At 41.5% G+C, this 12,240-nt stretch overlaps 1 protein-coding gene across 1 annotated transcript in view; it reads right to left on the bottom strand.

Moving 5' to 3' along the window:
• Positions 1-12,240, bottom strand: part of LOC148353441 (potassium voltage-gated channel subfamily KQT member 4-like) — a 132,390-nt gene that overhangs the window by 118,701 nt on the left and 1,449 nt on the right. The window lies entirely within an intron of this gene.

The following is a 12,240-nucleotide window of genomic DNA, read 5'->3' as shown; positions in this document are numbered from 1 at the left end:
CACCTGGAGCAATCACGTGGACGCCCTCTGATTGGCTAATTTTCCCTTCTTAAGCACGCTACGCCCAGACCTCGTCGTCTGAGGATTACGTTTGTACCCTGTATGACTCTCCTGATTACCTGTTCCGTCTTGATCTGTTTACCTGATTCTGCCTGCCTCCGATCCGACCTGCTTCCGTCCCACGCTACGATCTTCTCTCCAGCCCCGGTAAACTTGACCTGCTAGACTTCCGCACTCCGATTGGCTACGTGTTCCGGAGCTACTTTCCCGGCTCCGCTGCTGACGTCCGACAGCCATCGCGTCTCCCGCTAAGCCCTGTGCACTTCCCTAAATAAAGAACTGTAACGAACGCTCTGGGGTTTCCTGTTCTGTTCTGGTCCTTCTGACATTGGTATTGATTTATATTACCAGGATTTACTTGGAACGAATCAATACCAACTTTCCTGTACAGCCCATCCCTAATATTGGGTACTAGAAGTCCCAAGAGTGGAAGCTGCTTTTTCCAACTCCATATTTTGCTTGTTTCCCTTTTATACATTATATAAACAAAAAGTCAATCTCTGTAAAGAGCCGCAGCTGGCTCCACGCGGGTGTGGCCAATTGGGCACCATGGCAACTGTGACAAACACGGGCGTGGCCAATTGGGCGCCGAGGCAACCATGACAGGCAGACGCCCAGGCAGGCAGACGTGCAGTCAGACGAACTAGCCACAGTGGAAGACGTGCAGGCAGATGGACGAGCCAGGCAGGCAGACAGACGAGCCAGGCAGGCAGACGGGCAGGCCGACGGACGATTCAGGCAGGCCGACTGACGAGTCAGGCAGGCCGACGGATGAGACAGGCAGGCCGACGGTCGCGGCGGAAGGGCCGACGTATGCGGCGGAGAGGCCGGCGGTGACCTCGGACAGATCGGCGCCAAATTTTCCAAAAAACCCCATTCGAGGCACAGCAATTGCCATGCCGTGGGCCGAATGAGCAGGAAACGCGACAGCACGGCAGGAGGAGAGCCCCCAGGACAGCACGACATGTTCAATTTGCTGGAACAGCAGATGAAGGATGGTGATGTCACTTGACAGCTCTCCCCAATTGGCGCTTGTGTGAGCTGGGTACATTTTGTGGTCAGCCCGTACTGTCAGAACCAGAACAGATGCAGGACGCAATCGCGTGACGTTCTCACACAAGCCTTTATTTTACGGGAAATGGGGAGTCATGCACGTTAGGTAGCCGGTCTGGCGTGGAAAGATCGGAAACCAGAGAATGACGAGACGAGATTCCAATAGCCCGAGTTGATATCGGACAGATGGGTTCGATACTGGACAGTAAGTGACTGACAGGATAGATAAGGGATCAGGATATCGAAAATTAACAGGAGAAACTAGACGGGAGCGAAAACTGGAGAAAATAATAAACAGGACAAAAACAAACGGAAACTAAACTGGAACCTGAAATTAAACAGGGGAACAATAAACGGGAACAATACCGGACTGGAGATATCACAGGAAACCAGGACAAAGTCAGAACCCATGTCTTGTGGGGCAGAAGTTTGTTTGACGGGCTGACCCCGAAGCAAGAGAGCGCTGAGCTTTATATAAACAGAGAGTCAATCTCTCAACGAGCCGCAGCTGGCACCACACGGGCGGGGCTAATTGGGCACCATGGCAACCGTGACACACACGGGCAATTTTTAAGACCAGTAATGCAATTTCAATGCGATTTTTAATTTGAAAAGAAAAGTGCATTTTCTGTGATAGTTTTATTTTTTTGTGAGTACTTAACATTTGATGCATAACCTACCAGTACATACACTCCTCCATTTGTGGGGTTAAAATTAGTAAGGAAAAAAAGTACTAACTAAACACTAACGGCCTCATGTCATAAACACTTTTTAGGAAGAATACCGAGAATATAACAATATACTACTTGTTTATTTTTAAAGATTTTCAAGAATTTATGGGGTCATTTTTTTAATCCCAATTATGCAAAGTTGTGTCTGTATGATGTCACCAGGCACTGTTTTTTTGAGTCTCCAAATGGCTACTTTTGGAAACGCTGTCGCAAACTCTGTTGTGAACAACTCAGTAATAACCATTTGCATGCTAATTTGAAAAATTCAGAACTCATTGTGGCCCTCGAGTCAAAAAGTTTGCCCACCCCTGATCTATGTAGTAATTTTAATAAAAAAATATTATTTTAGATGAATTTTTGTATTTCTGTGCTAATATTTCTGTAATATTATTTTGGTGTCATAGGATTACAGTACTGTAGGAGTATTTTTGTAATATTTCTATCGTATTTTTTCTCATCAGAATGAAGACAAAATGATATATTGGGTCCCTGTTTTGAAGCACTAAATTTGATATTTAGTGTAGTCGAATTTTGTAGTATTTTTGTGATATTTTTGCCAACTAACTGGATTAGTTTCACCCCTTAACTGCAAATGATGCAAAATCTGGTGTGAACAACTCAGTAATAACTGTTTGCATGCTAATTTGAAGAAAATAATCTTTGGTGGGGGATGAGCAAATGTGTATCATAATTGTAATGAATGTGCTTTCTGCTCTTTTATACTCAGGGATCAGAATGGAGATTTTCATTTTCAGCTGAAATAGCCAGGGTCCAGGAATAAACCCTAACCCTAATACAAGGAAAAAAAGTGTATATTTCCAAAGGTAAGGGTGGGAAAAATATATATCCACTATTGTCCGCTGCGTCCACAAACACGTTTCACCTTTATTCCCCTTCCCATCAGCCCCCGTTGTTTTCGCCCCTTCTTTTTGATTCGCCCGTGGAAAACATATCAGAATAAGTCTTTAAAATAAATACATTACAAAAATATACAGTTGCAAATACATATTATACATGGTTACACATATTTACAAAGAAAGACGGTACACCGAGAGAGTTTTCAAAGCTTTAATAATAATATTATAACTTTCATCCCAAACCGTGCCTGTGAAGGGTAGCAAAACGCTACTAACAACACGCTCGCAACACAGTGAACGGGTCTGTTAAAAAAAACATAACGTACACGTAGAAATCACGGTAAACCATCCTCATCTTCCTCCTCATAACTGACGTCATCAAGTCGGCTTCCTTCAGTATGGGAAAGAGACTTTGTCATATAGACGTCGTCCCACGCTCCTTTAGTCAAAAACACGCTAGCAACACGCTCGCATACTAAAGTTTACGTGCAGTAGCTCTGTGTCCTTCTTTATCGGACTGCTCGATTGCGTTTAGCTTGGAAGCTGCGTCATGTGCCTTTCTTTTTGCAATTTGCATGATGAGGATATGTCTATGCTAATTTAATTTGTGCACAAGCTAAGAAGTTGCAGTCTTCCTCGGCGCATATATTCCACTGGTTTAAATCTTACCTTTTGTACTCGAGCGCCGCTGGCGGCTGTTAGAAGAATTACATTAATTGGCCGCATCACTGAATAAGCCGCAGGGTTGAACGTTTGGGAATAAAGTAGCGGCTTTTAGTCCGGAATTTACGTTCGCTAACCTGATTTATATTGTTTTACTTTGGATCCTTTTTTACTTTTGTTACCTTTGCTACGGACAAAACGCTTGAAGTACAGTAGGCTATCTCTACTTGACAAGTTGTCTCAGGTTAGATTTAATGTATTAAACTGACTTTATATTGTTTTGCAAATACTGCCCACAAATATAACAAATTATTTGACTCGGGATAACTTTTTAAAAAGTAACGGAGGTTTTTACTTTCCCTGGCAACGAGGGCTGCACAATTTTCCCCAAATAAAGGATTTTTGAGACCGTTATTGCAATTTGGATTTTTCGATTTAAAATAAATGTACATTGTATGTGCTATTTTTCATTTTTGTACTGAATCACAAGGAGCAGTGTTTCCCATTCAATTTTGTGAGAAGCCGGTGGGTGGACAGTTTAGGTCAGGGGTCTTTAACATGCGACCTGGATTTTAAAAGAATACTCGTTCTTCGAGAAATTTGCATTAATTCTATATAACATGAGCAGATTGTCACCCATCTTGCTGCTAAGGGTAACTAAAAAAGTCAAAAATGCTGGGAAAGAAAATGGTAGGTGTAATTGTGAATTTTGGTCACTTTAAGTCTCCGTAGTTTGTATTCTTCTTTGCACTAATTTTTGGTTGCACTACACAATACAGCAACATTCAGTGGTCAAATAATACACATTGTCCCTTTAATGTAAGTAAAGGCCATGCAAATTACAGATTAATTTATACTGTACTTTTTCACAATAATTCATTTATAGTTTCACATTAATTCTTAATGTTTCTTTCATTGAGATCTTATTTGGTGTTGCAAATTAAAACATCTATTTTAGAACAGTGTAATATTTTTAATCAGAGGTTTTCTTGTGGAAAACCAGATTTGGCACAGTTTCGCCCGCACCCTAGCTCCAGAGCAGTGCTAGGAATTTAATGAACAAAAGTATTTCAAGAAGTGGAGTACTTCACATTTAAAATATTTGTTCTTTTTCCTTTTTTTTTATTGTTTTATCTTGCGTTTTTCATCATATTTAAGCTTATCCTCTTCTTCATTAAGAGAAAGAGAGTTTTGAAATTTGCTATATTTTTGAGGGTGCGAGAGTTTATTTGAGGATGCTTGAGCACCCTCAAAAACAGGCTAGTTACGCCCATGGATACAATTTCAATGTAGGTTAAAAGATAACGCTATGGGGGTTGCATCAATCAACTCCTCAAGCAGTAGTCTGAGGCCCTGGCTTGAGTTTGAAAATGTAACCCTTGAATAATCATCAATACAGATACAATGTACGAATTAAGTACACAAAATTCCCATGACTTTGCAGGAAAAAACCCAAAAAAAAACAAATGTAGAATGTTTTTATCAGAGGTTTTCTTGTGGAATATCCGATTAGGCTCAACCTCACCCTGAGATAGACTTTTCAGTGCAGCATCCTCAAGCTATGTTTCATCATAAGCAGCCAACTGTACCCAATGTACTGAATGAACTTGCTTGTAATATTGGTAAAATTTTAATATCCTGGCAGTTTTACTGCATCTGTTGCATTTTGTTGTCAACAAATGGTTTAGTAAAATGCCAGCTAGTTTTTTATGATGCCTTTTAAGCAATTATGTGCAAAATAACAATTTAGGTTGCATGTTTTTCAATTTTGTTCTTTGGTAGTTCGGTGTTACTTTTTCAGTTTTACATCCAAGCGTTTCGCCTTTTTGTGTTTCTATCCAAATTTTAATTTTGGTCCATCGCTACTTATACCTCAGGGTACATCTTTTTTATTAGACCATTAAATTCAAAAGAAAGAAAGAAAGAAAAAAAAGTAAGAGACAGACAGACAGACAGGGGCAAATATGTAGAGGGAGAAATAGAAGGAGAAAGAAAGAGAGAGAGAAAGATGCAAAGAACAAGAAAGAAAGAGAGAGATACAGAGAGAAAAGGGGGGGGGGAAATGAGAGATGTAGAGTGATAGAAAAAGAAAGAAAGAAAAAACAGACATAAATACAAAGAAAACAAAGACAAAGGAAAAAGAAAGATGGAAAGTGATAGGGAGATACACAGAGAGAAGGAGAAAAGAGGGAGAAAAGAGACAAAGAAAAAAAGGAGAAAAATGAGTGACAGAGATAGAGGCAAAGAGAGAAAGAGAGAGGGAGAGAGAGAGAAAGAAAGGAAAATGACAGAGAAAAATAACAGAGAAAGAAAGAAAAAGTAGAAGAAAGAGAGATAAAGTAAGAGAGACAAAATATCGAACGAGACAAAAGAGAGTGAGAGAGAGAGAGGAAAGGAAAAGAGACAAGCAAAGAGAGACAAAGTAAGAAAGAAAGAAATATGACAAAAAAGAGAGAAAAGGAGAGATGAGAAAGACAATGAAAGAGAGAAAGAAAAGAAAGAGAGAGAGAGAGAGGGAGAGAGAGATGGAGAGAAAGAGAGAGAGAAAGAGAGAGAGAGAGAAAGAGAGAGAGAGGGATTAAGAAATATGTACAGCCAGAATGTGAGTGTCATCGGACTTTGGTGACATTAAGTGGACCTATTTTAAACTGCAGCTCATTATTCTCTTGCACTTCTCTCTGCACGGTTTTAAAACCCTTGGCAGGCGTGCCGCGGGCAACATGGTTGACAACTATTCTGTAGATCAATGGTTCCCAAACTTTTGCAGGCTGGCGCCCCCCTGGCTCCCCAGTGTATTACCAGCCTTTGCGAACTTTTTCAAACGGCGTGAAGGTCGCAAATGCCGCTTTGATGGAGGTTTGTTTACCTCTCAGTCCACTTGTAGATGCACCTTCTTCGTCTTTTACTTGTAATCCTTTTTACATGCCGTGATAATTTTTAAGGTGCTGGTAAAAATAAGTAATTTGTTTCCTCTGGACCGAGCGACTACGTGAAAGTAAATTCTGCAACGGGCATTTTCTTTTGTTCCACCTCCGCTTCGTCAAAATCCTTATTAGGGTGACGCCGCGTCCGCCGAACTCGCTCCGTCGCACGGCACGGAAGTGACCTCTTTTTGCGGGAATCCCCCTTGGCCGAGGACCCTAGTCTTTAAAATTGAGGCACTTCACACACTGGTCCGGACCCGTTCTCGTTTCCCGGTGTTGTGCCCAAATCCGACTCCCGTAAGAATCCTATCCCCCCCTCGTGTGAACGCGCATTCTGCTCCGCTTGCGATCGTATTCTATATAATACGCTTATTGAAACCATTACGCGAGCTAATTAAGATAATTGGGCGATCGTAGTCTATATAAGGCGTTTATTTAAACAATAAAGCGCGATCGTATTCTACAAAATGTGTTTGTTAACGCGGATGAAAAAGTCACCAACGTCACGTCTCCCGCTCGGGCCGCGATGGCTCTACATGGCGCTACACGGCCCTTGATGGCTTCGGCCGACGGACAGGGGCGCGGGGGAAAGGGGTAGGGGGAACCTGTGGGGTTAGGGGGCGGTGAAGCGGAAGCCGCACCAGAACCGCGCGCCGGTGTTGTGCCCAAATCCGACTCCCGTACAAAATCCTCCCCCCCTCTGCGCTTCCGATAGGCCGGCGCTTCCGACAGGCCGGCGCTTCCGACAGGCCGGCCTCCGCGCAGAGTGCCGGACCCGCTCGGCTTGTCGCGGTGTCGTGCGTATTGCGCCCGAAAGTACCCGCGCTGCGGGTTAGGGGCTCGCTCGCGAATAATAAGGATAAGCGGTGCAGATAATGAGATGAGATGAGATTTTTTTTTTTTTTTCATTTAGAAGGGGCGTCGCTACTTCGCAGATTTTCACTTTTTGCGGGTGGTTTTGGTCCCCATTAACCGCGATAACCGAGGTCTTACTGTACTAACAAGGGCTGCATGATGAATCATAATCTAATTTATATTGCAATGGGACATTGATTTTGTAATCACTAGACACTGAATTTTTATAGTTCTGTGTTGGTGAGTAATGGGAGTGTTTGGCTAGCCAGAATACTAAAGTACTAGTCTCAAGTCAAGACTGCTTTTTAATCTAAATTTGAAAAAGCAATATTACTGCAGATATTTCATTATTTCTCTCTCTCTCTTTGTCCCTTTTTTCTCTCCTTTTCCTTCCTTTTGTGGTCTCTTTTTTCCATCTCTCCCTTTCTTTCTCTCGCTTTCTTCTTCTCTCTTTTTTCTTCTACCTTTTTCTCTTCTCTCTTTCTCCTCTCTTTATATTTCTTTATCTTTCCCCTTTTTTCTCTTCTCTTCTTCTCCTTCTCTTTTTGTCTTTCTTTCTCCCTCTCCCTCTCTTTCTTTCCTTTACCCTCCCATTCTGTAACGATTGCAAGCATTTGCATTAATATTGTGTGTGAAAGTGTTTTTGGGTAACATTAATTTTGATTTATTTGAATGTTTTGTATATTCACACGGGTGCCTAAATTTGAACTTTTATTTTGAAAATATGTGACCTCTGTGATTGTGACGTGCATAACCGGCGCCAGTGAGCAACAATTTAAAGGGACGCTAGCCTGGTGTTTTCGGCCACGGAAAAGAGGCACTCAAGAGAAGAGCAAAGTCCAAATATAATAAGCTTAACTTTCTCATTGCACGCAGCCAACAAGTTTTCGCGGTTTAAATAGAGTTTTTGCAAAAGAATAAACCCATTAAAGGAGACCACCGTCGTGTTTCGGGAGGGAGTAACACTTTGTTTTTATCACTTTCTTTCTTTTTCTCCCTTTTCTCTCTCTTTCTAGTTCCCATTCTCTCGCCCTTTATTTTTTCTTTTGGTTCTTGGAGATCGAGGGTTCAAGTCGAGCTACCCCAGCCTCCCCGTGTGGAGTTTGCAAGTTCTCCCCCTGCCCTGGGTGGGTTTCTTCCGGGCACTCCGGTTTCCTCCAACATTCCAAAAACATGAATGATAGGTTAAATGGCCAGTTCAAATTGTCCCTAGATGTAAATGAGCACTTCAGTTGCCAGTCTCGGTGTGCCCTGCGACTGGCTGGCAACCAGTTTAGGGTGTCCCCTACCCACTGCCCAAAGATAGCTCGGTTGGTTCTCCAGCACCCCCGCGACACAAGGAGGATAAGCAGTGCAGAAAATGGATAGCGTACACATTTTGAAAAAAAAAATCATATTAAATACACGTAAAAGGTATCTATCTATCTATCTATCTATCTATCTTTATTCCTTGTAAAATTGACCAATATTGGTCCACAATTTACTCAAGAGTTATTAATTATATATATATATATATATGTATATATATATATATATATATATATATATATATATATATATATATATATATATATATATATATACATATATATATATATATAAGCGAGCATATATAAGTGAGCATATATATATATATAATCTTTATGTAATTTTATATAATCTTTATATAATCTTTATGTAATTTTTTCTTTTTTGGGGGGTTATTTGCATGCTTGTATAGCTACGGACCCTCGTTTGTAGTCACACAGCAGTTCAATTTAAGACATTTGGCTGACACTGAATTACTTAATAAATCAATATATAATTCCAATATTGTTTTGTAATTTGACCTGCATCTATCTACCGTGGTCATATCGCTGAATAAGTGTGACCGAAAGCAACTATTGCCTTTAAGAAAGACATAATAGCTAAATATGAAAGAGGTGTTTGCCGGTTCTGAGTCGACTCTCCTGTTTTTGCCGGTTCTGATTCTGCCTGTCCTGTCTTGCCGGTTCTGATTCCGCCTGTCCTGTCTGATTCTGCCTGTCCTGTTTGCCGGTTCTGATTCTGCCTATCCTGTCTGATTCTGCCTGTCCTGAGTCTGACTCTCCTGATTCCGCCTGTCCTGAGTCTGACTCTCCTGATTCTGCCTGTCCTGAGTCTGACTCTCCTGATTCTGCCTGTCCTGAGTCTGACTCTCCTGATTCTGTCTGTCCTGAGTCCGACTCTCCTGATTCTTCCTGTCCTGAGTCCGACTCTCCTGATTTTGCCTGTCCTGAGTCCGACTCTCCTGATTTTGCCTGTCCTGTGTCCGACTCTCCTGATTTAGCCTGTCCTGAGTCCGACTCCCCTGTTTCCGCCTGTTCTGATTCTGCCTTTCCTGATTTTGCCTGTCCTGATTCTGCCTCTCCAGATTTTCCTGTCCTGAGTCCGTCTCTCCTGTTTTGATTCTGACTCTTCTGATTCTGCCGGTCCTGATTCTGCCTCTCCTGATTTTGCCTGTCCTGATTCCGACTCCGCTGCCGATCGCCTGTCTGACCCAACCTGCCGAGCGTCGAACCATTCCGGGGCGCGAGGTAGTAATTTGTTCTTTTGGGGACCTCAGGAGCTGTCCCTTAAAGGGGGGGGCTCTGTCATGGTCGCCGTGGCGACCGGTCTGCCCCGCCCCCTGGGCAGCAGCTGAAGCAGATCAGCTAATTGCGTGGCTGCTATTTAAGGTTGGGTTGTGGGTATTGCGGGTGTTGGCTCATTACACCTTTTCTGTTCTGTTATGCCTTGTCCTGTTTAGTTTAAGTCGGAGAAAACCTGTACCTGACCATTCTGAGTGTAAGAATGTTTTTGTTCTGTTTTGTCCCGGAGTTTTTGGACAACTTTTATTTTGGTAAATAAAAGCTGTGATCGTACGCAATTGAGTTCTCCCTTCCTGCCTCCGTTCTGGTCCGGTCACCCCTTCCACCTCGTGACACAAGCCGCTGCGCACGCATTATAACTTGTGACACAATCACAAGTTATAATCACAAGTTTAACTTAGACCAGGCTCCACAAATGTAACTAAAAAAATAGTACACAATTTTAGAACCACAATCAGCATCGTGGATGGAAAATGATACCCGTAATTAACGTATGATGCAGACTTGTAAAGTCCGGGTCCCGTTGAAAGTAATCCAAGGAAACAAAATGTATATTTCCAAAGTTAAGGGTGGGAAAAATATATATCCACTATTGTCCGCTGCGACAACAGACAGATCTACCGATAACTCAGCTTTACCCCACTTCCCATCAGCCCGCGTTTGCTCCGCCCCTTCTTTATGATTCACCTGTAGAACACATAACAGAATAAATCTCTAATATAAATATATTACAAAAATATATAGTTGCAAATACATATTATACATGGTTACACATATTTAAGATGAAAGACGGTACACCGAGAGAGTTTTCAAAGCTTTAATAATAATAATAATATAACTTTCATCCCAAACTGTGCCTTTGAAAGGTACCAACACGCTAGTAGGATCATGCTCGCAATGCATCAAACGTGTCGTCAAAAGAAAGCATCCTGTAATTGTGAAGTTCACGGTAGATCGTCCTAAACTTCCTCCTCATAACTATTGCCATCAAGGGCGTCTTCCTCATTATCGGAACATACCTTTACTTTACAGACAATGTATGCATAAACTTAGAGGTTGCAGTCTTTCTTGGCGCACACATTCTACTGGTCTTAATCTTACCTTTGATACTTCAACGCCGCTGGTGGCCGTTAGAAAAATTACATAAATTGGCCGCTTCACTAAATAAGACGCAGGGCTGAACATTTGGGGGAAAAAGTAGCGGCTTATAGTCCGGAATTTACGGTACAAACGACTTGCTCAAAAGAAGGTGGGAAATACTGGCCCAAGGTGCACCTTTAGTACTGAACCCTGTTTTGTCTTCATTTTAAGACAATCAATGTACTTTTTAAACAGTTTTCATAGAAATGTGAACAAAAACAACATCTAGTTGTTCCTAGTATTGGGACCAGGGGTCTCTAATGTAACATAGCAACAACATAGTAGTAGCTATGCCTACCCAAAAAGAACTGGAATCAGTGGTGTGAGCAGTCTGAAAAAAATGACCAAAATAGACAAACGAAAGACGAAAAAATTAAATGAAAAAAAGAAAAGAGAAAAAAATAATAATAAATAATGAAGCATGAAAAAAAAGAGGTAGAAAGCTCGGAGAATAGGAAACAAAACAATAAAAGGAAAAAAAGAAAAAAAGAAAAAGAAGTAAAAAACTGAGAAAAAAATAGAAAAAGAGAAACAAGCAATTAAAAATAAAAAGCAGGGGGGAGGAAGAAAACAATAGATGAAAAAATAAAAGATGAGGAAATGAAGGAAGGAAATGAAAGAAGAAAATAATAAAGCAGGAAGAAAAGAAGTAAAAAGCTATAGAAAACAAAACATAACATAAAAAGAGGAAAAAACAAGTATGTAAAAGCAGGAAGAAGAGGGAAAAAACATGACAAAAATCATTAAAAAGATGGGGGGAAAGAAACAAATGAAGGAAAATACAGTGGAACCTTGGTTCTCGAACGCTTCTCAGTTCGCACAAATCGGTGCTCGACCAAAAATTTCGAGAAATTCTTGCTTCGCTGTTCGGTCAAAAAATCGATCTTCGAACGCCGGTAATGTGTGAGTGCGTACGCTACGGTGCGATGCTGAGCGGCGCACGGGTGTAGATGGCCCCCACCCCTCGTGACCAACTTTTATCACGTGTGTTACAATGTATGTGTTTCACCCGGTGCGGTTAGAAGGGGGCACCAACTGTCAATGTAAACACTGAAGTATGTCACTCAGCTTTACCGGAAACTTCAGTGTTTACATTGACAGTTGGTGCTCCCTTCTAACCGCACCGGGTGAAACACATACATTGTAACAACGTGCACACGTGCCTCTTTTTTTGCTTATGATATCGAGGAACGGGGTAAGAAATCCTATTCATAATTCTTTTCTTTATCCTTTTTTTATTTTTACACGTTCATGTTAGCGTAATCTTTCGTACGGAAGATTACGGTAACGCGAACGTACGATTAGCCTGGGTTAGCTTTATGATTCGAGGTAAACATTCAGGGTGTTG

Source organism: Urocampus carinirostris, chromosome 13, assembly GCF_059441175.1.
Source record: "Urocampus carinirostris isolate Australia breed hairy pipefish chromosome 13, RoL_Ucar_1.0, whole genome shotgun sequence".
Lineage (NCBI taxonomy): Eukaryota > Metazoa > Chordata > Actinopteri > Syngnathiformes > Syngnathidae > Urocampus > Urocampus carinirostris.
The sequence above is the reverse complement of the archived record's forward strand: the minus strand, read 5'-3'. Positions and strand labels throughout refer to the sequence as shown.